General features: G+C 53.7%; 1 protein-coding gene across 1 annotated transcript in view; it reads right to left on the bottom strand.

The window, feature by feature from the left end:
• LOC100749996 (organic cation transporter 1-like) overlaps positions 1 to 415 on the bottom strand; it is a 6008-nt gene that overhangs the window by 2871 nt on the left and 2722 nt on the right.

Genomic DNA, 415 nt, shown 5'->3' with positions numbered 1-415 from the left:
ATAACGGCGCCGCGGCGTACAAAGAGAATCGGCGGCGATCCGCGCGCGACAAAGGAACGACACGACGATGTAAACACGCGCGAGCAAACGAAATCATCGACATCGAGCGTCGATGAGCCTCGGCAAATAAATCGCGCCGGTGGTCGTTAATAGGTTTAACACGAACTCTGATTTACGCAAATTGCCACTCACGGACTTTTGATGTCTGCGTGAAACGCAAAAGGTAAATTGCATGGAAATGCGGGAGCGCTCACGATACGACGGCATCGAGTTATTGTCAAGGGCAGTACACGCACCCGTAGGACGTTAACGACGAGCGAGCGCGCGTTTTATCACCCTGACACACTTCGAAAACGATACGCGAGCGACTCGCGTCGCTCGTTTTCCATTCTCGTGCGTTCGCTCGCGCGATCTA

This window comes from Bombus impatiens, unplaced genomic scaffold (assembly GCF_000188095.3).
Source record: "Bombus impatiens unplaced genomic scaffold, BIMP_2.2 scf_0248, whole genome shotgun sequence".
NCBI classification, from domain to species: domain Eukaryota; kingdom Metazoa; phylum Arthropoda; class Insecta; order Hymenoptera; family Apidae; genus Bombus; species Bombus impatiens.
Note: the sequence above shows the minus strand (reverse complement) of the source record. Positions and strands in the feature narration are given on the sequence as shown.